The sequence below is a fragment of the Callospermophilus lateralis genome, chromosome 3 (assembly GCF_048772815.1).
Source record: "Callospermophilus lateralis isolate mCalLat2 chromosome 3, mCalLat2.hap1, whole genome shotgun sequence".
In the NCBI taxonomy this organism is placed as follows: Eukaryota; Metazoa; Chordata; class Mammalia; order Rodentia; family Sciuridae; genus Callospermophilus; species Callospermophilus lateralis.
The window spans coordinates 144,256,923-144,282,467 of NC_135307.1; the positions used below are offsets into that span (position 1 = coordinate 144,256,923).

A 25,545-nucleotide genomic window follows, 5' to 3' on the forward strand; every position below is an offset into this window, starting at 1 on the left:
GGTGCATATCTCTGCTGGCAGGATCTAGCAGGAAAAGTAGGTCAGAAAGTTTATAAAAACAACAATGGTAGACACTAAGACACCAGGAAGCCCCTGAGGTCTATGAAAAGTGAAAGGAACCACACTTAAATCTAAGGGTTGGGGTTGTGGGGGTGGGTGTGCATAGGAAGCTGTTTCTCACCTTTTCCCAGAGGTGATGAAGCACATGGTTTGGGATTTCACAGGCTTATTCCTGCTTTAGGTATGAGGTCAGTGTCATTACTTGAAAGCCAATTCCAAGCCTTTCATTTTTCCACAGGCTCCATCAAAAACTAGATCAGAAGGGACTCTTCCTTCTTGCTCAGAAAGGTTTCTCACACAGGGCAGTCTCTACCAGGTCCTGACAGTTCTGTTGGTTGGGTCCGGTTAATCTAGAGGGTGTGTAATTAAAACAGTGCACCTCTACCCTCTGCCTAACTCATTGAAGTTTTGATCATCTGACTTGCAATTTGAGCCCTTCCCAATACTGCTCCAGGTCATGTGCAGCCCTGGTCCACCTGGCTGCAGAGCACACATCATCAAGATGTCTGTGAGAGAAGAGCCAGATCTTGAACCAGAACCTAGAATCTGGAGGCTCTGCACAAGGGCTCCTTTGTAGAAGAAATGGATTTTCTCATCACATACACCCACAAATCCACAGTTGTGTGTCCTGGTTGGCAGCTGGTAGACCTCTCAGTGTGTCTTGATTGAAGCTGCTCAAGAATGACTGCCCTACTTAGTGCCATGTCCCACAGACTGGCAAAGTAAATGTTATGCATTTTTTAATATTTTTAAATTTTTTATGTATAGATGGATAAAATATCTTTATTTTGTTTGTTTATTTTTATATGGTTCTGAGGATCAAACCCAGTGCCTCACATGTGTGAGGCAAGTGCTCTGCCACTGACCCACAACTCCATCCCAATGTTATGCATTTTTTTTAAATTTTTTTAATTTGTTTTAATTAGTTCCATATGATAGTAGAATGCATTTATGTACTTTGATATATCATACATAGATGGGATATAATTTCTCATTTTTCTGAGTTTACATGTTGCAGAATCATATTGGTCATATAGTCACATATATACATACAATAATGTCTGTTTCATTCCACTGTCTTTCCTATCCCCACATCCCCTCCCCTTCCCTTCCATCACTTCCCTCTACTTAAACTAAGGTAACACTATTCTTCCTTAGTGTCCTCCGCCTAATTGTGAATTAGCATCCACATATTAGAGAAAACATTCAGCCTTTGGTTTTGTGGGATTGGCTTATTTCACTTAGTATGATATTCTCCAACTTCATCCATTTACTGGCAAATGCCATAATTTCATTCTTCTTTAAAGCTGAATTATATTCCATTGTGTATATATACCACATTTTCTTCATCCATTTATCTACTGAAGGACATCTAGGTTGGTTCCACATTCATCCCTGATGTAGAGAAATGAGTTTGTTTTATGGGTGTTGATTTTATATCCTGCTATTTTGCTGAATTCATTTATTAGCTCTAGAGTTTTCTGGTGGAATTTTTTTAGAATCATGTCATCAGCAAATAGAGATAGTTTGAGTTCTTATTTGTTTTATTTGTATCCCTTTAATTTCTTTCTTCTAATTGCTCTGACTGGAGTTTCAAGGATGATGATGAATAGAAGTGGTGAAAGAGGGCATCCTTCTCTTGTTCCAGTTTTTAGAAGAAATGGTTTCAAGTTTTCTCCCTTATCCTACATTGTTTCAAGAAAGTTCTGGCATCTCATTCTTATTAAGTGTGGGTTCCCAATGGATCCAAGTTTTAGTCATTGAAACCAAATAAGCCATTAGATCCCATTCCAGCTGTATATTAAATCCAGGATCTCTGGTATGGCTAGCCATAGACAGAAATTTGGTCCTATCCCACTGTTCTCTTTCTCTAACATCTTGAAGATGCACTAATATCTGGTAAGACAAATTATCAAAATCTTGTATCAAAATCAAAATTCTTTTGAAATGTAAGCATTTCTGCATTTCTCAAATTGCTAGAAATGTTGAACTTTTTTGATATATTTGTTGATTCATTGTATATCATCTTCTGAGAAGTGTCTGTTCAGTTCCTTGGCCCATTTATTGATTGGGTTATTAGGTGTTTGTTTGTTTGTTTGTTTTTGGTGTTAAATTTTTTGAGTTCTTTATATATCCTGGAGATTAATGCTTTATCAGAGGTATATTCTGTGTCATTTTGGTTCTTGTTTTCAGAGCATAGTGAGCTACAAGAGATGGTTGGTTACATCTGGAGAAGGATGGGCCTACCTTGCAAGGTACTATAGTTTAGATATGAAATGTCTCTGAAAGGCCCATGTGTTAAACTCTTAGAAGATGGTGGAACCTTTAAGGGGTAGGGTCTTGTGAAAGGTTTTACACATTGGGGGTGAGACCTTGAGAGGAGTTGTGGAATTATGGTGTCTTCCTTTTCCTCTATTTTGCATCCTGACCATGAGCTGAATGGGCTTACTCTTCCATGTGATCCTACCATGATGTGCTGACTCCCCTCATACCTAAAACAATGAGGCCACTCAATCACAGACTTAAACCTCTAAATTGTGAACCAAAATCAGACTTTTCTTTTCTCTCTTATTATCTCAGATGTGTTGTTACAGTATGGAAAGCTGACTAACACACACAGCAACTTCCCTATGTGAGATCATTCCAGTGTCTTCTAGTACTAGAAGCCAGTTCTCCTCACAGATGGCAAGGAAAGATTGAGCTGACTTAAGGATCCACAATCATCAGCTTCATCTGAATCCATCCAAATGTCTCCATGCCAAGTCTCAGGGTCCCACTCCTTCCTAAAGAGAACCCCAAATCTCATGTGTCAAAATTGCCATTGCTTCAAATTCACTTGAGGTTGTAATTCTGCATCCTTCATGATTAAACATTTTCTCCAGGTCATCCTGGAGCTTCAAGAAATAAAAGATCTGGGGGATCACTCTGGTGTTCTGGCTGCATCCTGCATGAGGTGAATGGGCTTCTGCAAGGCCTGTTTAACTTCTGCAAGTTTAAAGACTTGAGTCTGTCATTTTTCTTTCTTTAACTACTTTAATGCACCGAGAAAGAGCTATTGTATCCCACATTCTGTGCAGTCATTATCACTGCCTTAACTGTCAAGTGCAGCAGTCCCTTGATCCTCAGGCATTCGCCTCAGTAAGCATCTCATCACAGGACACCTCAAGTGATCCATTGGTCAATCTTGATGATCCTACATTCCATGGCAAGGACTCAGCACCATATTTGATCTGAAGAATGCAACCAAATCATGCCTAAATCTCATCTCTGGGATTTCTTTTCTATAGTCACTCCTGAAACCATTTCCTGTACCGGTTGAATGTCCCTTATCTAAAATGCTTGAGGCCAGATGTATTTCAGATTTCAGATTCTTCCCCAATTTTGGAAAATTCACATATACATTATGAGATAACTTGGGGATGGGACCCAAGTCTAAATCTGTAATTCATCTGTTTCATAGGTATCTTATATGCACAACCAGAAGGCAAGTTTACAATATTTTTAGTGCATTTGTGATTTAACTATACATGAGGTCAGGTGTGGAGTTTTCTACTTGTGGTATCATATCAGTACTCGCAAAAGTTTTAGAATTTGGAGCCTTTGGATTTCTGATTATTAGATTAGGGATGCTCAACCTATTTCATAAGAGATCAATCAGTCAAGAGATGAAAAACATGCTGATTCCTAAGCGGTTCCTCCAACCTATAACATTTGATAACAATGAAAGAATGCCGCAGTCTGGCTGGGCACAATTCACAAGCCACTTATCAAGCAGAAACGAACTTTATTTTTAGAACACACACGCCTCTCAACAAAAGAACCCAGTGCCATTTAATAAACTTAGTTTAAAATAAGTTGGTTTTCTATAGGAAACAGCTACTACCCCTAGTGATGCAGGAATAAAGAGAAGAAGTTGGAATGTCAAAATTTAGAAACTTGATGGAAGGACCCTGCAGATCTGGAGATCAGAACTTTGTGGCAGACCACTTTTCTACTTGGACTGGGTGCCAGGCTGGCTGATGCTGGCACCTCTGAGGAGGTACAATGAAGTTGGTTCAAGGAGTGTAGGAAGACCTCAAACTGGAATCCATTGGTACTACTGGAATTAACTGGACCTTCCAGGGTGAAGAAGGGGAGCTACTGTGATGTCACATCCTTTCTTTATCCTCCAGCCTTCCAGCCTCCTTCCAGAGGGCCCTACTCCAAAGCAATTTTAATGTAGGTTTTAATTATTCATATTTACTATATTAGAAAGGAAACAGAGTTAAATATTTATTATTTCATTTAAAAATAACAAAAAAATCCAACACATGTTAACGTAAATAATATCTTTTTAAAAATAACTTTATTTTTCCAAAAGATAAAATTTTTGAGAATTGTTTTACATGATCCAATCTCTTTAACATCTGGTTTTATAGGAGACAGTTCTGTTAGTGGGTCTGTATCTGCATTCAATCTTTTAAAATATGTTATCTGATTAAAAGTATATGAAGAAAACCCAGACTCACACAAATATGAAATTGGAAATAGGAGAATCTTGCAAGATCCTCAGAGGTCCACCTTTGTCCAGCTGCTGAAGTAGAAGGTGATCTAAAAGACCAAATGCCATTGTTAAGCAGGACTCCATAGAATTGGACCAGTGTCTAATTAATGTGCCTCTTTTCCCTTTGCAATCCTCCTACCTTATCCCCTGTTAAAAAAGAAAAAGAAAATTAGTAGTAAATTCATATAAATCAATCAGCAATGTGAGGGAACAGGTAGAGGGAAGAAGCACATCATCCTCCCAGTTGACCAGGCAAATCTCAGTTTACACTCAGCTAGGGCACCTTCTCCAAGTGCATTCTGCACAATTTCTACAGGAAATAACATGAAAATGAATGTAATTTTCTAGAATATTTTAAAAGAAGGAGGGGGAGAGATAGAACCTGCAGAAACTTTCCCCACTTTTCTCACTTAAAAATTGGATTCCCAGAGGCAGAGACCAAGATGGTGGCTAGGAAACCAGAGTGGGGTAAGAAAATAAGGATGCAACAGCTGAGAAGCCCAGGGCTCTGCTCCCAGGCAAGTCATTCATATGTTGTGTCAGAATGTGATTTCTGTTCCAGGAGGAAGAGACAGGTACTTTTCTGAGTTCATACTTCCCCATCTATGGGACTGCAGTGTAAAGCTCGGGAGTCAGAAATAGAAACAATGTGTAAGTAGAATACATTGAGACCCTTCAACAAAGACCCTCAGTTGTGCCTGCCTTTTATACAATCCTCTGTGCCTCCAAGTTCCTGCTTGAGTGAGTAGAGTAATAACCCCCAAGATCCCAAAGCCGTCCACTCACTCAGATAAAGAAACCATCTGCAAAATAGAACCACATCAGAGCACAAAAGGTAGGTCCTTGCTAATGAACAGAAGCCTGGTTTGACAGCCTGGGCTGCTCGCCAAACTCATTTGTTTCCAGGCATTCTGTTTGCCAACTGAAGTTGTTGAGAATTAATAGGCCCCCAAAATATTTCCTAGGATACATACTGTAAAAGCTGCCAACTCTGTCCATTCCCAGTGATGTTAGAAGAAGCAAAGTAAAAGTGTAATAAAAAGAAAGAGCTGAAATACCATAAAGCACAAGCCATCCCAAAAGGAACAGCAAGTAAATTTGCTGCATTCACTAAGAGGAACATTTATTCTAAATTCAGCTTCTGATCACAAATGTCAGCAGGCTACTGCTGAGACCAGAAGAAAGGAAGCCTCCTCCACCTGCCATAAATAATAAATAAGTGTTCAAACTTACAGAACTTTCACTTAAGACAATCCAGGTAGTATATACTTTTCTTCTTTGGAGGCAAACATTAGGGAATAAATTTTAACTGAAACAGAGAATAAAAATAGAAGTGATATGGCAAGATAATACTGGAATCCTAATAAACATTGATATTTTTTAAAAAAAAACAAAGAGATTGCCTTCTGGTTTCTTGTCTGACATAGGACCAGAATAAAAAACTGAAAAAGCAATAGTTCTCCCTAGATCTGTAAGGGAAGAGAGAGGTCATAAGGCAAACCAATACCCCAGAAATTAGAGAGATTAACAGGGAGGTACAGAACATCACAACATACTAGAACAGAAATTCGGGAGCAGAAACCTCTGTGGGAAGCAGTGCCAGCATGGGAAACCTGAATTGTGATTGATAACTGTTGGATACTCAGTATGGGAAATCTGAGAGTCCATCTCTGGGTTCACTTCCATGAGCTCTACCAGTTCCTTACAGTAATTATCAGATAACCATCCCCTCTAACTTCCAGAAGGAAGAGGAGAGAAGGAACCACTTTGAAACAAATCAGAGCATCCTTCTCTTCTTAATATGTAATTTGAATATAGAACAACAGGGCTGAGAATGTAGCTCACAGTACCTGCCTAAACTGTGTGAGGCCCTGGGTTCGATTCCCAGGAGCCGGAGAAAAAAGAATACGTACCAGCAAATAAAAACAGTAATGAATATTATCAATAGTAATCCAGCTCTGCCAAAAACTACTTTAAATATTAATGTTTAAATAGAAAAAGAATTTCTAAGCTTGAGGATATGATAGAAACTTCCAAAAGTAAAAAGCAAAAAGAAAAATATACTAAAAATATAGAACAGAATATCCAAGAACTGCCAGGTGCCAGGCGCACACAGCACCCAGCCTCCCAGCAACTTGGGAGGCTGAGGCAAGAGGATCGCAAATTGAAAGTTAGCCTCAGTCACTCAGTAAGGCCCTAAGCAACTTAGCAAGACCCTGTCTCAAAATAAAATCTAAAAAAAAAGGGCTGGGGATGTGGCTCAGTGGTTAAGCATCCCTGGATTCAATCCCCAATACCAAAAAGAAAGAGAGAGAGAGAGAGAGAGAGAGAGAAAACTATCTAAGAACTAGGAGAACTATAAGAGGCAAACATATATGAGAATACTAGGAAGAGAAGAAAGAAAGAAACAAAACTAGTATTTGAGGTCATATTAAATGAGAATTCCCCCCAAATTAAATTGGATACTGAACTACATACCTAGAAAGCTCAGAGGACATCAAGCAAACTAAATGCAAAAAGAAAAAAACCCTACATTAGGCATAGCATATCCACATTGCAGAAAATATATCTTTTCCATGCAAGCAAGAAGAGAGTAGAGTGAAATGCATAGTATTGAGAGATAAAAAGCCACCTACCTAAAATCCTAACCCTTTGAAATTATCATTCAAAAATGAATAAGAAATGAAGACTTTCTCAGACAAATAGAAATTTAGAGAATCTGTTACCAGTAGAATTGCCTTGAAAGAATGTCTAGAAGAAACTCTTCAGAGAAAGTAAAATAATATAGATCAGGAACTCAGGCCTCCAAGAAGAGCATCAGAAAAAGGAATAAGTGAAGGTAAAATTTAAAATTTTATCTAATGGATATGAATATATACCCACACAAGTATGCACACCACACACATAGTCATATGCCATATAACAGCATTTCAGTCAATGACAGACCCATATATGATGGTGGCTTCATAAAGTTACGTTACCAAAACCAATGTAGCTAAATTTGTTTATATAGGTACATTCTATGTTGTTCACACATTAACAAAATCATCTAAGGATGCATTTCTCAGAATGCATCCCCTTTATTAAATGACACATTATTATGTATCGTCACTATGTATATAAATTACATATACATAAAAATGTATGTATATGCATTGGTACTGTATTGTATGAATTATATGTGTCATGTATATAATGTATATTCTTATGTATGTTTGTTTATAAGGGAGGATTTTGAAATATTTTGTTATTATGAGATATTTGGATAATCTGTGAAGCTGCATAGTATTATTTAAAAGTGGGCATGTAGTATGCACGTATTAAAACTCTAGAGAAACTACTAAAAGGGGGACTTTAACTGATACATAAGAAAGGAGAATCATAAAATCCTCATTTAAAACCACAAAATGCAAAAGAAACATAGAAGATAAAAGTAGGAATAAGGGCAACAAATAGAAACAGTGACAGGTAGGTATTAATTATATCAATTACCACTTTAAACATTAATATTCTACATATGCCAATTAAAAAACAGAGATTATAAGAGTGGGTTGCAAAACAATACCCAATTATATGTTTTCTATAAGAAAACAACTTTATTTTTGTTTGTTCATTTGCTTGTTTATTTTTAGTACCAGGGACTGAACCCAGGGGCACTTAACCACTGAGCTGCATCCCCAGCCCTTTTTATTTATTAATTTATTTTTATTTTGTGATAGGGTCTCGCTAAATTGCTTAGAGCCTTGTTAAATTGTTGAGGCTAACTTTGAACTTGTGATCCTCCTGCCTCCGCCTCCTGAGTGCTGTGATAACTGGCTAGAAAGCCAACTTTAAATATGAAGATATGCATATATTAAAAGTAAAGGAATGGAGAAAATATGCCATGGTGATACTAACAAAAGGAAGTGGTAGTAGCTATGTTAAATTCACATCAATCTCACTTTAGATTAAGAAAAGTTATCAAAGATAAAGAAACGCATTATATAGTTATAAAGGGGTCAATACTCCCAAAATACATAATAATCTTAATACATGTATGTGAAATCACAGAGCATCAAAATATATCAGAAAACTAAGAATTGCAAAGAGAAGCAGATGGATCCACTTTTTTAATATTTATTTTTTATTTGTAGTTGGACACAATATTTTTATTTTATTTTTATATGTTGCTGAGGATTGAACCCTGGGCCTCACACATGCTAGGCAAGCACTCTACTGCCGAGCCACAATCCCAGACCTGGATCCACTTTTATAGTTAAAGATTTCAATTCCTTTCTATCAGAAATAGACAGATCCAGCAGGAAGAAAATCAGTAAAACATAGTTGAACTCAACAAAATCATTAATAAATTGGGTATAATGGACATCTGCAGACAACTTCACCCAACAACAGCATATGACACATTTTTCTCAGGCTCACATGAAACATTCACCAAAATAGACCACATGCCTAGCCACAAAATACATTTAGCAAATTTAAAAGAATAGCAATCATATAATATGTGTTCTCAAACCAAAATGAAATTAAACTAGAAATCAATGACAGAAAGTTAGCTATTTTGGAAAATCCTAAAATACTTGAAGATTAAACAACATACTTCTAAATAACACATGGATAGTCTGGTTTCTGTTCAGGCTATATAAATATTTCACCTTTTACTAAATAACACATGGGTAAAAGAACTCTCAAGAGAAATTAAAAATTCATTTTGGACTAAACCAAAATGAAAATACAACTCATTAAAATTTGCAGAATACAGCAAAATTGGTACTTAAAAGAAACTTATAACATTGAATACACGTATTAGAAAAGAAGGAAGAACTAAAATCAAAATGTTCCTCAGAAAACTAGAAAAAGAAGAGCAAATTAAATCCCAAGTAAGTAGAAGAAAGGAAATATTTTTTTAAAAAATAGAGCATAAATCAATGAAATGGTAAGCAAGAAACCAATAGAACCAAAAATGTCAAAAGCTGGCTCTTTGAAGAGACCAATAAAAATCAATAAATTTCTAGCCAGGCTAAGCAAAAAAAAGAGAAGACACTAATTGCTAATATTGGATACAAAAGATGGGACAACACTACAGATCTTGTGTACATTAAAATGATAATCTATGTAGAAAAGCCAAAAGGAATTGATCAGGAAAGAAGAAATCTTCTAGAACTAATAAATAATGATAGCAATTTTTTCCCTATATAATAGCAATGACCAGTGGAAGGTGAAATCTAAAACAAATTACTATTTACATTAGCACCCCCAAACATGAAATAGTTATAAATCTAACAAAATATATACACCATATATATGAAGGAAACTCTGATGAAAGTTATTAAAGAAGTAATAAATGGAGATATATTTTTATAGTCATGGATAGAAAGTCTCAATTTGTCAATATGTCACTTCTTCCCAACTGGACCTAGAACTTAATGAAAATGCAACAAAAATTTCAGACAGTTATCTTGCAGATATTGACAAACTGATTTTAAAGTTTGTACGTAGAGGCAAAAGACTTAGAATAGTCAGAGAACTGACCTTACCCAACTTCAAGATTTGGCATAAAGTTAAAGTAATCAAGATAATACAATACTGTTGAAAGAAAAGATCAGTAGACCAACGGAACATGATACAGCCCAGAAATAATCTATATAAATGTAGTCAACTAATCTTTGACAGATGAGCAATGACAATACAGTGGAGTAAAAATTGTGTTTCAACAAAAGGTTCTAGAACCACTAGACACCTGCATGTAAAAAGTGAATCTAACAGATTGTACACCCTTCACAAAAATTAACTCAAACATAGACCTGAATACCAAGTCCAAAACTGTAAAACCACTGTAACAAGAGAAAATCTAGTCACAGAGGTTGGGGGAAGGGATGGGTAAATAGCTGCTGCACAGAGGATTTTTTAGAGCAATTAACTTCTTCTGTATGATACTATAATGGTAGTTGTATGTCATTATATATTTGTCCAAAAACCATAGATTATACAATGCCATGAGCAAACACTAATGTGGTCTATGGACTCTGGGTGATGATATGTGGGTGTAGGATAGTCAATTATAACAAATGTACTACCATGGTGCAAGATGTGGATGGTAGGTAATTGGAAGGGAAATCTCTATACCTTCCACTCAATTTTGCTTGAACCCAAAACTGTTCTAAAAAAATAGTTTCATTTAAAAAACTAGACTTACTGACTTGCAGATTGTTGACTTCATTTTCCCTCCGATTATATATTTTCTCATTGCTCAAGTTTTTGCCAAACCACTACCAAGCAACTTGAACTCTGGACTTGAGCACCCTCTGATGAAATTACGGAGACAAGTCTGTACTGTACTGTTAGTAAATAACATATCTTCTGTTGAGGGAGCCCATTGGGCTCCCAGCGCAGTGCTCACCACATGACATATATTACCACAGTCTGTTCTCACAACAACTGAGAGGTGGGGACTTCTACCTTCCTTTTCCACAAGAAGAGTCTGGATTTCAGAAATGAAGTAACTTGCTCTCTGCTACATAAGCACAACCTCAAAGATACTACTATTGAAGATCAAAACAAAACACTACATAACTCAAAACTATGTGCTTGTATGCGTGCACTTGAATGTTGGGGAGTGTGGTAGAAGGTGTCTACATCTACTTCCACAACTTAAGAATCATTCCCAACAGGTCAGATTCAGGAAGCAGCTGCAAGAAATTTGATTTTGTGTTTATGGAAAAACCCATGGAGGAATTTAGACATCATTAAAGGAAACTCTAAGAGACCAAAGACAGAGCTAATAACTAGAACTGAGCTAATTGCATGCCTCTTTTACTCAATCCTGAAAAACCTAACCATGTCAATCATCTTCAAAGCTATGTAGTTTATAGGAATCTCAAGTTGAAAGAGAGTGTCTCCACCAAACTTTATTATGCCCATCCCAGAATATCTGGTACATCATTTCTCCCAATTAACCAGTCATGATCTTTGTGAGATTCAGTACAGACTTTTGTGCATCAGCAATACACACAGCCTGTATTAGCTTGGGTTATTAACACTAGTTGCTAAAACAAATAAATCCCATTATGTCTCAGTGGCCTGACAGAGGAATTAAGCTGAGCATCTCTCTTCAAACTGTTTGTCATACCTCTTTTAACTTTGGCTCAGTCACTGAGTCCTCTTAATGGTCTGTCTTTCTGGAGTCTCCACATGCAAAGAGTCTGCATCACATTTTAGGAGCCAGAATTGAAAGTAGTAAAAACACCTATTCGTTCCACATCATTGGCCCATGCTTATTACACCATCCAACACAACCTGGGGGAAAGCAGTTTATCTATGAGCCCAGGAATAATAATATGTGAATGTCAGCAGTTCAGTCAACAGACTCTTTGAAATCAAAAGAGAGGATTATGGAGAGGAAATGGAAACCCATGTAGAAGCAATGAGGAAAAAGGAAGATGGCTACAATGAATTCATCCCAGATCTTCCATGAACTAAGATGGTGATCTCTCAAAGCGTTGGTTCCTCATAGGTAACATGAAGCTAAACATGGCTCAAGAATTGTGATGAAGACTGATTGAAGAAATGCATGGAGGTATGAGCTTTAAATGGCTAAAGACCAAACACAGGACTCTTCAGCCATGGAAGGACTCTGATAATGTGACCCAGGAAGTGTGATAAAGCTGCTGACTCCTGTTGGTGGGTGAGGTGTTCATCAAGAGGTACTCAACCTCATACCCATTCCATGCTCAAATCCTCTAGGATCTGCTCAGCCCCAGCTGCGCAGTCCAAGTGCCCAGAAGCAAGCTCATCACAAAGGAGAGAAAGATCCCCTGATCCAGCTTTGCCTGAACCCAAATAGCATCAAGCATCCTCAAAATAACTGGCAAAATGGAAATCTAGTCCTCTCTGTTTAGACAGTGAGCTTTGGATATTTACAGGAAAAGGGAGGGAATGAAGTTTTGTTTGTTGTTGTTTTTCCTGTTTGTCCTAAAATTGTTGATTCCAAGAGGCCTTCTGTTCAACTCAGAATCCATCTGGATCCAACAGAGCTGAATCAGATCCCTAGAGGCAGACATGTGATATACTGAGGGGGACTGAGGAGACCCAGAGAAGACCAAAGGAGCCATGTCCTCAGCCACATGCCATCAACACCTCTTCCACTATCCTTTCCATGCTCAGAAAATGTGCCGCTATTGGCCCAGCCCATCTTCGTGGATGGAGAAGAGTGTGTCTTCTTCCTCCAGGGAGGCCAGGGAAATCTCACAACAAGTTATCTCAAATAACATCCCAGGCTGCCCAAGATGGGATTTCCTTTTGACTCTCTGCTTAAAATCAGGAAGAAGATTTCATTCTAAATTTAAACTTCATGACCTTGGGCTTGATCAGTCAAAATGCCTGAGAGCAGAGCCTTCTCCTTCCCGTTTATGTGTCCAAGGAGGTCATGAAGGAGACAGGTTCCTTCTAACTGGGATGCTTCCATCTTTAAGACAGAAATTTCATCCCAATGGTTATAAAATGGAGGCCAAACTTCCCAGGTCTTTCATTGCTATTTCATACAGGAGAACAGGGAGGAATGGGAGTAAAAGGCACGTGCCTGCTGACCCTGTCTCTTGTTTCCCAGAAGCCCCACCCCACAGACATCCATGTAAATTTCTTTGGCCAGACCATATCAAATAGTCACACCCATTCTCCAAACTGCCTAGAAAATTAAAGTTGTACCTCTGTGTCTGTGAGTTTTGCATCCACTGATACAACCCAACATGGGTTGAAAAATACTGGGGAAAATAACTGTTTCTGTACCAAATGTGCAAACCTTCTTCCTTGTATAATACAGGATAATGACTATTTATATAACATTTACATTGCATTATGTATTATAAGTCATCTAGAGATCATATAAGGATATAGGAGAATTATGTAGTTTCTACTGGAGTATCTGAGGGAGGTCCTGGAACCAGTCCCCCTCAGATACCAAGGGCTAACTCTACACACCTTGGTTTTTACATTGTCCCCATGAAAAAATATGCTAATAAGTAAAAAAAGGAAACAAATATTAGGTAAGCAGCCAGCAACGTGGCCACAGCATGAGCCTAAAAGACTGACAAAACTTCATTTTGGGGGGGAAAAATTAAATCTAGAGTTGGGATTAAGGTGGTTATCATGGCCTGTTTAGTGACCCTTTCCGACAGTTCATCTCCAGGAAGCCCCAAATGCCCAGTGCAAGACTAGACACCCAGCATCAGCGTGGCTCACTCAAATAGCTCAAAATGTGTGCATTTCCTCATAATTACTGATTTCCTCAACAGATTTAATGTCTAAGTTTATCTTCACTTTAATCCAATTTCACGCCTGCAGCAGAGGGATTCCAGCAGAAGGTCTTTCTTAACCTTCTGATATCATTAATTATTGCTACATTGGGAGTTACTGCACAGAACAAGCAGGTTTTTAAATAGAAATCATTTGTCTCTCAGCAGGGAAACTCAACGGCTTTATTTCCAAGAATTCAAGCTGCTGCACTTGAGTAATCGGTTTCATGGTGATCTCCCTGTGCTCACCTCCAAGCCGAATAAATCCTTCCTCTTTGCTTCCCAGATCAGCCCAATTTGCCACCTGTAGCGGGAGGCATCCATTTCCTCCTTTAATTGTTGAGTAGGGTTTTCCAGAATGAGAGGGCAGCCTTTCCCCAAGCTCTGGGCATTTGGTCATGCTTCCTGGTGATTTTCTGCTAAAGGAAATCCCCTAACTCATTAAAAAATAATAATAATAGATTAATTGACCAGTTCAGTTACAAGTCGCTCCAGGACCCAATAAACTTTGCAAAGAGTACATTCCAATTACAACAGTGCTCAGCAGGAACTCGGTGGGTAAGCCAGCATAATCTTTCCCTGGCATGCAGGAATTTTTATGTTTTCTTCTCCATTCATGTCACTTTTCTGCTTCAGCACGGGTGTTGGGTCCAACGGCAGTTCTCTGTCCTGTCGCTGTATCAGCTGCTGTGACCCAGAGTGCCAGCAAATGACTCCCTGAAACCAACAGGGTCTCAAAAAGGGTGGCTGCAGGCTGGGTTGGCAGGAGCCCTTGGAGTGGGCCACTTGGACTGAGAACAGAGCGTCATCCCTGGAGCACAAACATCTGGGACACTGTCAGCATCCTGGCTGGCTCTGCAGCTGCAGCTCACCCTCCACACCGCAGGAAGGTCATCAGGAAGCAGAGATTTGGGTAAATAGCCTGATTGCAAAAGCAGGCTAAGGAAATGTGGCCAAGTCTGAGGTAAAGAACCTGCTGAGCGGTGGCTGCAGAGGATGCTTCTGGATGAGGCTGCTCTCTCGAAGGCAAGCTACGCCATCCTTTGACAACCTTTGATATCTTGAAAATGTTCCCCCTGAGAGGGCACCAGAGTGCAAGAGATTTCATGCAAGATTCCTAATCAACAAATGTTTATTAAGCACCTCTTATGTAAGACGATGGGTATGTTCATTTGTAACACTATAGTAATTATTTTACTCTCTCTCTTTATATGTACCTTATAACACCATGATATATATATTTTAAGTACATACAATAAAATTTATCATAAAAGAAAGGAAGCAAGCAAAAGAGTGAGGGAAGGAAGGAAGGAAAGAAGGAAAGGAGGGAAGGGTCATGTGTCAGCTCTGATCTGGAACCGAGGGGTTACAAAACACCAAGTCAAGGTCTTGCCTCTCTCAAATCCCCACGAAACTGTCTGCACAAATAAAATATGATCTAGAAATAAACTACAGCTACAGCATTATAAATCAGCCTCTCTTTTATCTGCCCTTTTCTCCTAGTGATTTTTTTTTTTTCTCATTTCTACTCCCCTGTCCTTCCTGGATTCTATGCAGGCCAAAGAACTTCAGCATTGAAGGAAGGACACGGCTTGTTGTTCGCCCAAGGAAAAGAGAAACAAGTCCACGGGTCCTGGAGAATCCTGCCCAGGACATTGCACAGACTGCTCTTGCTTCTAGAAACACAGTCCTGAGACCCTCAAGGCACCCCAGCTGTCATTCCCAAGCCTGTCACTTGCTGTACATCACAGTTTCTGGGGGTCACGAGTCAAGTCCAATTGATCTCAATATTCCCAAAGACCGGCACAGTGTCTAGTCCTGCCAGGTACTAAATCAGAGTTTCTGGGCCTCAGCACCGTTGGCACGCACTCTGGCCCAGGTCATTCTCTGTAATAGGGGTCGTCCTGTGAACTCTCCTGTGATGTTTAGCAGCCTCCCTGGCCTATACTCCCGTAGGAGCCAGTGACACCTCCATTCTGGTTGTGACAACCAACAACGTCTCCAGACATTTTTTCCTGGTGGGAAAACCACTGAATGAAATAAAGATTTGTTAAATGAAATATAAAGATGGTCACCATAGTATTCAACAATTTAGCTGCACCAGTATTGCTTTTGAATTCTAATTTCTGATGTTGTTTCCCAGGTCTGTTTTACCTCGCAATCTTTGTAGAAACAAGACCTCAGGACTGGGGAAAGGTAGGTTCTGGGCAACAGATTACAGCATTTTAGAAAGGATCTTGTCTCAGGAGGCTGAGGCAGGAGGATCACCTGTTTGAGGTCAGCTTGTGCAATTTAGCAAGAAAGACCCTGTCTCAAAATAAAAATTGACTGATGTAGCTTAGTGATAAAGCACCCCCAGGATTCAAATCCCCAGTACCAGAAAAATTAAAGAAAGGATCTTGAGTAGTTAGTAAAATTTCCCCTGTGTGGGTGCTGTGCTACAATCTCTGTGTTGCTTGTCCCAGAGACTGAGTGGTCACCACAGTGCATTGCCACCCAGGGGAAATCCCTCTGGCTAGGGTGCAAGTCCTTGGCTCAATTTACAAGTTTTTTCATGATTTCACATCTTCATACTCTCAGTAGCTTCACTCCCCACTTGCTGGGGTTTGGAAATGGTTTGAATGCCTCCCCCGGCAAAAAATTTCGTGTATTGGAAGCTTACTCTCCAGTGCAACCATCTTGAGAGGTGGTGGGATCATTAAGAGGTGGGGCCTAGTGGAAGGTAATCAGGTCATGGGGTAACACCTCTGAAGGGATTAATGTTGGTCTTATGGAGTTTGTTCTTAAAAAAAGTGGTTTGTTATAAAGCAAGCTCACCCCGTGTGCCTGGCCTCTTCTGCTTGTTGCTGCTTTCTGCTTCTCTATCATGTTGTAACACATCCAGGGGTCCCTCTCCATGACACAGCTGCTGTGCTGTTTGGACTCTCTAGCTGCCAGAATCATTAGTTAAATAAACCTTTTTTCTTAGAGAAAAAAAAAAAAAAAAAAAAAAACCTTTTTTCTTTATAAAATCCACAAAGCCAGATATTTTGTTATAGCAACACAAAATGGACTAATATACTACCACCCTCTGCGGTGCCTCATCTGCTAGACACCAAGCCACCCCCGCAGCCTTCCCCAAACCTGCTCTATCCTTTCTTTCCTGTCTATGGTGTACAGTTGCTCCCACACTCTGGACGACCTTGGCCCCCTTTTTCCTCCCTGTAGGGTACCTTCTGATGGTTCAACTCTGCACCCTAAGTTCACCTCTCTTCCTGGGCAGGGTGTAAGATTCCCTCTCCTAAACCCCATCTGCACCATCACATCAAAACATCAGCAGATGTTGCTGCCTCCAACACAGAGGCAGGAGCACAACAGGCACTCTGCATGTTTGATGAAGGACTTCCTTCATGGGTCAAAGCCTGAGTAACGGCTGCTATGCACTCATCCATCCATGTGACCTGAGTGACTAATTCCCTCATAATTTGAGACAGTAACACAAAGTTAACTCAGCAGCTCTATCTGTCAAATCAGTTTTCTGGCATTACTTGGAAAAAAAAAATAATAACCCATCTATTAAGTGGATGCTTTTTACTGGTTATTTGGACACTTTAAATATATCATCAGGATTCTTGGTTCCTGGAAGCTTACGATAGCATTATACGCTAGCTACAGATATACCCAAAAAAAAAAAAAAAATTACACTCTGCTGTGGGAGGTGTTTTTTAAAAACACTTTAGTAAAATTGGATCTACAGCACCAAGTGTTCATAATGGTTTAAAATATTAATGCATGTTGGATGCCAGGTTATTTTGAAGACTCAACCAGACTCCTGTTTAGCAGGAACAATTTTGCATAGACAATTAGATACACGTGCAAATATTTAACTATAAGTTGATGCTTATGCCATTGAAATATGGTGGTTCATCGACTAGCCACCTGGCTGGCAGAGCCAATTAAGGATTTGCCCATATTACTACTAAATCCTTCCCCACCTTCTCAGCATTCTAGAAATATAAATAATTGGGGGTACTGTAGCAGGAGGGTTAAAAAAAAGTTGGAAACTACCTCTGAAACCTAAATTCTCAATGGAAGCCAGAGTGCTGGAAATACACCAGCTGCATACACATATCTTTTTATCACTGTTCACATCTATTAAGAGATCATGAATTGCTGAGCTGGCTAAATGCTCTCAATCTCATTTTTTGGTTTGGGTGGACTTTGAATAATCACACATTTCATGTAAGATATGAACATTTGGGGGCTAAGGGTAGAACTCTTGCCTAACATTGCAAGACTCTGGGCTTGATCCCCAGCACCGCAGAAGAAAAAACAAATTAACATTGTCCAAAAAAATCACATCAAAAATCAAATACAACAGTTACTAATAGGGCATTATGTAAAATTGTGGATGTGTAACCGATGTGATTCTGCAATCTGTATTTGGGGTAAAAATGGGAGTTCATAACCCACTTGAATCTAATGTATGAAATATGATATGTCAAGAGCTTTGTAATGTTTTGAACAACCAATATAAATAAATAAATAAATAAAATAATAATAATAAAAATAAATAAATAAAATTTCATCAGATATGAAATAGCAAATGCTAATGTGTATATAAATACACACACATCGAAGACACGCCTATGGGAAAACTGTAATTGAAGCCACAATGTTCTAATCTCTGACTTTCTCACTTGTCTAAAGAACCAAATGATAGGAAATTCATCATAGTGTGCAGGAATGCGAACTGAACTTAAAATCAGAAGGGAGGATCAAACCAAGCAGTTTCATTTACCAATTTGCAATCCTTAGCTAGCTAACCCTCTGAGCCTCACCTACTTCCGTGGTAAAGCAAAGAAAACAATATTATCTTACAAGGTGGTGGGGAACACTGAAACAAGCAGCCAGATGCTGACTTTCTTCATTTGAGAAAGAGGGGCAGCCAGCTCTCCAATCTGCCCTTGGCCATGGCTTCCTGGCCCTCTGAGAGGCATTGTCGCCCATGCAGGGAGCATTCCTCGGTCTTCCTAGAGCTCACTGTCCGTGTCTTTGAAAACTAGGCATGTCTCCTGAGGTCTTTCTAAATTAACATGACATTTGATTCCAAATTAGACTGACAATGGATGAATGCTTTGACACAGCGTGATATACAGTGAGACCAGACCTAGTAATATGAGTTCATATTAGTTACCTAGAGTAGTAAAATTCCTACTAATGTTAAGTTGTAGGCATTCCAACAATTCCAAGAACCAACATTTTTCTATAAAGATACAGTATGTTTTAGTAATGATATTCAGAATTCATGCTTCCAGCTTTCTAAAGAGACCAAGACTTTTAAATCCCCTACCCCAAATTCATCCAAAAAATTTCCATATATATACTTTCTGAGAAAGCCCAACACAGCAAAGTTATACAGAATTTTGCCTCTTATTTAAAGTCTGCATACCTTGTAAGAAAACATAATTAAGCCCAAAGTCTGAATGTATCTTATTTTTTCATAGGGTGCTCAGACCTTTTGACAATTTGGTCCTTAAAAAATCTCAGCACAGGCACCTGTTGGCAGCTTCAAGCTGAGAACACAGGAGATCACATCACTCTGCACCATCCCCAACACTAAGCCATCCCCAAACACTACCCACGTTCACAACCCTTGCTCCATGTAAGTCTGCTTCACTCAGGAAGAATGGTGTGGGTGAAAGGACAGAGACTTGCCATAAGATAAATGAGTGCAGTCTGCCTAACTCACTGACACTGGACCATCACTTACCCCTCTGGGGTCCCAATCTCCTTATCTACAAAGTGCAATAGCAATGTCTACATGGGGATCATTGTACCCCACTGCATGGTACACTGGATATTACACATGACCTCAAGGAAACTACCAAGCTCTCTCTTCTGCACAAATAAAATCCTAAACATAATATGCTAACTTTACCCCTGTTGCCATTATGGACACAATCATTTTATGATGAACAAAATATTTCTTGCTAACATGGTAATGAGTGGTCCTTGAAAATTCAGAATTGCTGGAAGGTTTTCTGGTAACACTCTCACAATATGATACCCTTGTAGGGGCTGAGCTGGTGTAGCAAACCAATTACTAACTTCTCTCTCGTGGGCATGACTTAACTTCTTATTTTCAAATAAAACTCACAGTAAGTTGCAAAAACAGTGTAGAGTCCATTTTATTTATATATAAAAAAAAGAACTATACAATAGTGACCTCGTAGCATAATGTCAGAACCAGAGAACTAACTTTGCTACAATATTGTTCACAGGACTATGGACCTCATTCAGTTTTCACCAATTTTTATATACTAGGGGTCAGGGGGTAGTCAGTTTGAGCCATAAACAAACTTCAAATTCCAATAACCACCACCACCATCAAAACACAGAACATTACCAAATACCTCAGAAATCACCCATGCAACTCTTTTATAGTCACACGCTAATACCTACTTTTAAAATTGACTGTGGTTCAGAGCAGCATGACTCACAATAGACAAAAGGTGGAAGAAAAACAAGTGTTCTTGGGCCCAGGACTGGATAAGTAAAATGTACTATCTCCAAGCAGGATTATTAGCCCTTAAAAAAGAAAGAAATTCTGTCACATGCCACAACATGGCAGTTACCCAGAGTAGTAAAATTCCCAGAGACAAAAAGTAATATGGCGGCTGCCAGGGGCTGGGGGAGTGGAGGGTGGGGAACTGACAAATGTATATATAGAATTTTAGATTTGCATGATAAAAAAAAGTTGGGAGTTGGATGGTGGTGATGATTGCACATCGCTGTAAATGTATTTAATGCCATTGAACAGCACACTTGAGAAGGGTTACAATGGTAAATCTTGTTATTTTTAGCCCAACTAAAAAACAAAGAATAAAAATAAAACTGTTGACTAGCCTGTGTGCCATCTTGGCTATGCTGTGAGGATCCAGTGTGAGCAGGGAGTGGTGGCTGAGTAGGCAAGATTCACGGACACCACAGCAAGCAGGATGGAGAAACTACCAGAAAGCTGGCGTAGAGCTCACAGCACCTTCACCAGCGTTCCAGGTACCTCCTGACACCCTGGATTTGTGGGTCCAAGATGGCAGCAAAATTCAAACCCTGCTGAGGCTGGCACTGGGTCTGTTGGAGACAGGCAGCACAGGGCATGTGGTGCTCTCAGGTTCTGGCTGGGTTGCAGGGAAGGCTGTCAACAGCCTGAAATTATGCAACAGCTCTTCCCAGACCTATACCAGCTCACCAAACTGCATTTCCTGCACACTGAGGACAGCTGGGTCCCAACTTCACCTAACACAGGTCTAGACCTGCTCACAGGGCATGCCATGCACCTGCAATGAGGGTTCTGCTCAGCTGGGAGTCCCTGAGCCCCAGAGAGTGTGGCCTCCAGCCCCCTGGGGCACGCCCGAGCCTGGGGTCCCTGCTCAGCTCTGGTTGTGGACCCCAACTTAGAAGAAGACCTTTGGGACACCTTGTCCTGAAGACCTGCTGAGCAGGTCTTTGGATGGCTTTGCCTTTTTTGGGATGGCTGAGCCTTTTCTGAGAAACCTTTGTAGTCAAATCCCAGAAAGTCTTGGGTCCACAGAAGTCCTGCCTCCCCCTTCTCTCTGGCATATGGGAAGGTACGGCTGTGAAGAGTGCCAGGGGTGGGCATCTGCTGATTTCTGGATTGTTTGAAAGGGGCTTACTCTGCCTCAATCCTATAGAACATCTGATCTGCCTTCTGACAGAGATCAAGGGGCGGGGGAGTCAGGAAATAAAGGTTCTGCCCATTTGTCTGATGAAGAAATAAATAAAATAAAATAGTTTGTGATTATGAGGCCTGCAGTTCTTCCAGGAGAACTTTCAGGCCATCATGAGGAGGAGAAAGTATAGCACATGGTTACACAGCCCCTGGAATCAGGAAGGCCTGGGTTCAATTCCCAGCCTGGGATGTTGACTACCTGTGTGGCTTCAAAAAGGTGCTTAACCATTCTGTGCCTCCATTTCCCCCATCTGAAAATGGCAATAATTAGAGAACATACCTCAAAGGGCTTTTATGAAGATGATGAGGGGCCTGTGTTTTTGCATTCAGTGAATGAAAGATCTTGGCCTTATGGCCACTGTCCTCCTCCTGCATATCCCAAGACTTCCCAGCAAGACGAGACCTAGGAGATTACTAAAGGGGCTGAGAAAAAGGAGGGCGTAAATCACCAAGCAATGCAGGTCAGTCAGTATCTTCCCACTGAACAAGCTGGGAACCCCAAGTGATCCTAAGGGTGGCCTTACATCCCACCCACCCCAATGCAGTTTTATCTCATTTCTACTAATTTTAAGTCAAAACAGTTTTGTGGAAGTTTTTTTTTTTTTTTTTCAATCCTAAATCCCACTTGCCCTGCATTGGTCGCTTAAAAAATGTGAGAGGTCAAAGAAAATATAGGCCAATGAAAATAACATTGCAGCAAGAAATTAATTGCAAAGCCTGTTTAATATGACAGGGGACTCCCTAAAATCCTATTATATCATTCCCTGCTTCCCTTCATCGTGTGCACTGGTTCTGTGCACAAAGGCCAGGGCAGGCTCCCCGGTGCATTGCTGCATTAATTTGACATTTCTGGCTCCAATTAACCTTACATTTTAGCTATTTTCTAAAGATTGTTCTTTTAATTTGCAATAAGGTTATTTTTTTTTTTCCTATTGGTGTTTCACTGGCTTGTGCACAAAGGCCTGTTGTAGAAAATTCAGCCCAGTTTCTGTATGTTTCAAAGGACACTGTCCTTTATACTTTGCCTATTCATAAGCAGAAGAGTTGGGTAACAGGCAGTTTCCTGCAGTATATGTTGGCTGGGACAGGTTGCAAGTCCAGAAGAATCAGGTGAAGTGACCCCACATTGGCCCAGCGAACATTGGGAGCTAATAGCCCATACTCCAAGGGAAAAGCAAGGAAAACCAATTGCAAAAAGAATGCTGGATTCTGACTCAGTAGATCTGGATTCGAATCCACGGGTGTCTCTTAGCAGCTGTGCTAAGAGCAACCCGACTGTCGCTATAGAGTCTCAGGGTTCTCATATGCCAAATGAGGCAAGTTTACCTTCTCAAGAGGTAAAGATAGAAATCGAGATAAAAGTACCTTTCTCATAAGAGACCTCCCCTATTGTCACAGATAGTTTTAGAAAAGCAGCCAGCAAACTATGGTCCACAACCCAAACTGACCCACTAACTGGTTTTATATATAAAGTTTTATTGGAACACAGCCAAGTTCTTTCATGTATTGTCTGTAGATGCTTTCTCATCGCAACAGCAAAGTTGAGGGGTTGTGACAGAAACTGTAAGACCTTCAAAACCTAAAATATTAATTAGCGAACACTTTAGACATAATGTTTGCCAATTTCTGTTCTAGAGGGAAGAAAGAAAGCTGAGACAAGGATGGTGGAATGGGATGGACATCATTATCCAAAGTACATGTATGGAGACACATATTAGTGTCAACATACTTTATATACAGAGATATGGAAAATTGTGCTGTATATGTGTAATAAGAATTGTAATGCATTCCACTGTCATTTATTTTTTTAAAAATCAATTAAAAATAAAAGTTATACAGTAACAGAAAAGAAAAAGAAAAGAAAGAAAGCTGAGAGGCAAAAGGTTTTGGCATCGCAACACCCCTGTGCTTTGGCTTAGGTAAGTGTCCCAGAAGGGCCCAGCGTGTGGTACAATTAGGAGATGGTAGGACTTTAAGGAAATGGGGCCTCAAGAGAAGAAGTTAGGTCATTGGGGTGTGCCCTAGAAGAGAATATTGGGCTCAGAACCCTTTCCTGTCTCTCTGTTTTGCTTCCTGGATGTCCTGAGATGAGCAGCTCTCCTACCATGCACTCTTGCCATAATGTTCAAGGAAAAATAAACACTTCCTCCTTTTAGTTTATCTCAGGTATTTTTCCATAGTGATTGTCAGCTGCCTAACACCCTCCTTCACCCCTGTCTGGTTTGGGTGGTGACTGAGCTCCTGCACTCTCCGTAGGACCACAGTCTCAGAACAAGGTTTCATCTGATACTGTGAACAACTCTCGTTCAACTGGGGATGTTAGTTTATTTTCTAAACTACGTTAGCCCTAAAATACCATCTTTAGAGTTGATGCCCCTTATGCCTCTGCAAATACAGAATTTATTTTCTGTAAGATATTTTGAGCCTTTCTCCAACTTCCTTCTTTTAACTCTTCTGTGGGAAAGGCTCTAAGCTATGTAGGCTACTTGGGGAGAAGGAAAATGAACCAGACAAATCCTTTTCTCCTTAATGCCTATGCCCTGATTGGAAACATTCCCATAAAATAAGACTTGTGGAAATGGGAGTCAAACGAGTGTCTTACTCACAATGTTGGGCCTGGGGACCAGCAGCCATGGGATCCTCCTGGAGCTGGTTGGAAATGAAGAATCATGGCCCACCACAGACAGAGTGAATCAGAATCTGCATTTCAACAAGATGACTGATGGATACACGTGTCAGGCAGTTCTTCTGGAAGCATACAAGAGATTTACAAAAGGAAGCAGGAACAGGGTCAAGAGCAGGGAGGAAAGCAACAGCTTATGATGCATCTTTGACAGGTGGAAAGAAGAGGGAAAAGGAACAATTAGGAAGGAAGGATCTGGCATGAGGGTGCAGCTCTGAGAATGTCGTGGCCAGTTCGAAAAAGATTTTGAATAAACTTCAATGTCATCCCTTTTCTATCTGTAGAAATTGGTTTCAGGACACTCCTCCTCCAAGCATAGTATTTGCATAGAACCTGCACACATCCTCCCACATATTTTAAAATCATCTCTAGATGACTCGGATACATAATACAAAGTAAAAATGCTAAAGAAATAGTTGTTATATTGTATTATTTAGGGAATAATAATAAGAAAAAAATCTGTACATATTCAGTATAGATGCAAATTTTTTTCTGGGATCAGATGCAAAACTGAGAACCAATTGTGATCAATTCCATGAGTTAAAACTGCCCATCTTTATAATTCTGCTACCCCTCTTCCTTTGTCCTTGATTTCCTCAACCATTTCCTGTACTTTTATTTTATGAGCCTCAAAACTTTTGTGTGTATATACATAATTTGCTTAAAAATTCAAAGCAATTTTTATGGGTTGAATTTGAAGCATCTTTTCTCAAAAGATTATCCCTGTCATTGAACACTCAGATCATTTTTCTACCAAACCAACACTTGAATGAAATTGCTCTGTGGCTAAAATATCAGAGATCATTTTGAAGTGCCCCCCCAATACCCACAAATAGACACCGCCCTTCTTTGACAGTGTTGTATGTTCCCTAGTTAGTTAAGGAAAACTTTCCCAGAATTTGGGCCCACAAAAAGGATTCAAAAGATGTTTTTTTTTTTTTTTCACACTTCACGCATCAGATGCTGGTTTTTAAAATACCCTGCATGGTGTGAACTTAGCTTTCAACATCAAACACAACTTTTTCAAGTTTGAAACTAAGTGGCTGAGAAACAAAGATGTTGGGCAGCAAAATGCACATGTGCAGAACATCACATTGTTAAATCAACATACGTGTGGGTGAGTGTGGCCATTCACACCAGAGAAGACAGTTGGAAGTCCTCCCACGATTCTGAGTCCCCCAACCCCCAGTGGGTATGCATGCACAAAAGTGGGTGTGCACACACACACACACACACACAC

General features: G+C 39.7%; 1 pseudogene; it reads left to right on the forward strand.

Moving 5' to 3' along the window:
* The first annotated feature begins 10,678 nt into the window (after nucleotides 1-10,678).
* On the forward strand, nucleotides 10,679-21,370 carry LOC143394830 (ribonuclease P protein subunit p25-like protein; annotated as a pseudogene).
* The last annotated feature ends 4,175 nt before the right edge of the window (nucleotides 21,371-25,545 follow it).